General features: G+C 38.1%; 1 long non-coding RNA gene across 1 annotated transcript; it reads left to right on the top strand.

The window, feature by feature from the left end:
• On the top strand, positions 1-2,017 carry LOC110893944. Its single transcript, XR_002566016.2, has 2 exons — positions 1-908; positions 984-2,017. It is a non-coding gene; the product is annotated as an uncharacterized LOC110893944 (long non-coding RNA).
• The last annotated feature ends 608 nt before the right edge of the window (positions 2,018-2,625 follow it).

The following is a 2,625-nucleotide window of genomic DNA, read 5'->3' as shown; positions in this document are numbered from 1 at the left end:
TTTGAAAGAAAAGGATGAGTCAAAGGAGCACAGTTCCTCATATTCTACTAAAATAATCAGTTTAGGGTTTCTTACACCGGAATCAGCCACAATCAAAAACGACCGTCATCGTGTCATCTGGTAGGTGCTTCCGCCAGTGAAACTCCGATTAGTTCTTAACCGCCATACGAACGGGTAGCTGAAGCAGCTCCCCAATGAAATGAACGGCGGTTCTCCTCTCTCACGACTCCGGTTAATTCTTAACCGCCAAACCAACAGGTGGTTGAAGCAACGCCGGAATCAGACGATCAGTGGCTCTCCTCTTTCTCAATCAGTATGTTTGAATCTTTAATTTGTAACTATTTTCTTTTTAAATTTAATCAAATTTTGGTTTTCTGAGCTGTTCTAGTATATATATACAAAAACATAAACCTAAAGTCTATCTCTTTCAACATCCTCTCTCTATCCCTCTGTAACCTAAGTCTCACCACCGTCACTCCAGCCACACAGTCCGCCCAGCACCGTGTAACCTAAGGTCTCACCACCGCCACTCTAGCCACCATCCACCACTCAGCCGCCACCTAAACGCCTCACCACCACCACTTCGACCATCGACACCAGAATCACCATCACCACCACTTCAACCCATGTAACCTACCTCAGATCTAAAACCCTTGTAGATCTAGGAAATTATACCTAAACCCTAAAAAATCTACTCGTCAATTTGCGATACTGGTTTTGAAATAAAAAAAAGTGAGGGTTTCGCCGGATAGAGAGGAGACCATTGATGTTTTAGTCAGCAATCGAACAATCAAACAACAGAGGGCTTGTGCGAATAAACAGATCTTGCTCAGATCCGTTGCACAATTCACCACTAGAAGATCTCCTGAATGAGGCTGGTGCCGGAAGCGTTGGTTGCTGAAAAAAAGGTTCTTACTTTTTAGATTTATTATTCTCAAAGAACCAAAGTCTTTGTATATCTCATAATCATGTATTTGTATCAGATGATTGAAAGGTTTTAGAGATTGGAATTGGTGATGCGGTGGTTAGAGAGAGAAAGAGTAGGGTGGGTAATGGTAACATAGTGGTGGTTTCAGGTAGAGGTGGTTTTAGGCTGTGATGGTGGTGGTGACAACACTGTGGTGGTGGTGGTGGTAGTGACGATTGAGATTTTGAATGAGAGAGAGGAGTTGTTGAGAGAGACAAAGTTTTGGTTTTTATATTAACAAATGGATAAAATAAAATTACAAGGTAAAATGACTAACATACCATTGCATATGATATAACTTAACTAAAAAATTAAACCATGTTAGTGCTCAAGGATGTAAGTTGTAATGAGTTTCCAAATAAAGGATTGTAATTGTAATTATTGAAGTTAAAGGTCATCCATTGCAATCCGATATAAACATAAAGAACGAAAAGTGTAATTTATCCAAAAAAAAGCAACATGGCGGATTTGTAGAACCGGCAGCGGCACTATAGGTGTCGATTTTGATCAGTGACGGCCGCATCTCTGCATGAAAGATTGACACTGAATAGAAAGGAAATCCACAATCGCAACGATCAGACATCCGGTGGTGGCGACTGTTGTAGCCACCGTCACCGGAAACGGAGAGAGAGAAAGAGATGTAGAGAGGCGGCTAGGCGGTTTTGTAGTGGTGGTACGACAGTTGGTTCGGCTTGACAGAGACGATGATGATGTGAACGAATTTCAGATCTGAGCTTCAAACGGTTTCTGAAATTGAGACGGCGCCGGTGATGTGATGGTTGCCGTCGTCGTAGACGGCTAGGAAATCACCTACGCCCTCTTGATCTTTTCCACACATCTCTCTCACACATGTGTTTGTTGGTTTTTAGTAGAGAGTAAACCTTCTGATTCGAGAGAGTCAGAGAAAACTCTTTTCTTTGAAGGGTTTTTTGTTTATGGGTTCTGTCTGAGGGTAGAAAAGAGTTATCAATGAGATTTTGTTAAGTGTTTGTAATTAGTTTGTAAACATATAAGATTTCCTCTGTTAAAAAAAACTAACTCTTTATTTTACTTTGTATCCAGATTTTAAATCTGCATTCATTAAGCTTTGGAATTATTTTTTATGAAGATTAAATTTATCGATATAATTGATAAATTGTGATAGTTATGTTGTAGCTACATGTACCTTATGCATTGGTGTACATTGCTCTATCTTTGTGTATTTTTATTATGGAAAACACTATTAAAAATCATGGGCTGGTTAAACAATATTTAGACACACCTAATTTTGATCAGCTTCTCTGATTGTTTGTTATTTATGTGACGTTGGGACTTTAAAAGTAAAAGAATTTTTATTTTAAAATTTTGAATTTAAAAAAATAATATGAAAATTCAAAAGAAAGCTTAAAAAAGACATGTTCTGCTTCTATTTCGGTTCATTTACCAAATTATAACAAAGCAAGGCTTCGATCACGTTAATTTTATCATGTTTTTGTGTAGGACATCCGTTTGAAAATTTTGATTTTTAAACGATTTAGTTTCTCTCTTTTATTTTACATAATAAGGAGTTTTAAATCTTTTTATTCTACGATATTTATTACTTTATCAGTTTCAAAGCCTTTTAGCCCATGATGTTTAACCTATGATTGCAACACGCGACGTGGCGGCCGCAACGCGCC

This window comes from Helianthus annuus, chromosome 15 (genome assembly GCF_002127325.2).
Source record: "Helianthus annuus cultivar XRQ/B chromosome 15, HanXRQr2.0-SUNRISE, whole genome shotgun sequence".
Lineage (NCBI taxonomy): Eukaryota > Viridiplantae > Streptophyta > Magnoliopsida > Asterales > Asteraceae > Helianthus > Helianthus annuus.
Note: the sequence above shows the minus strand (reverse complement) of the source record. Positions and strands in the feature narration are given on the sequence as shown.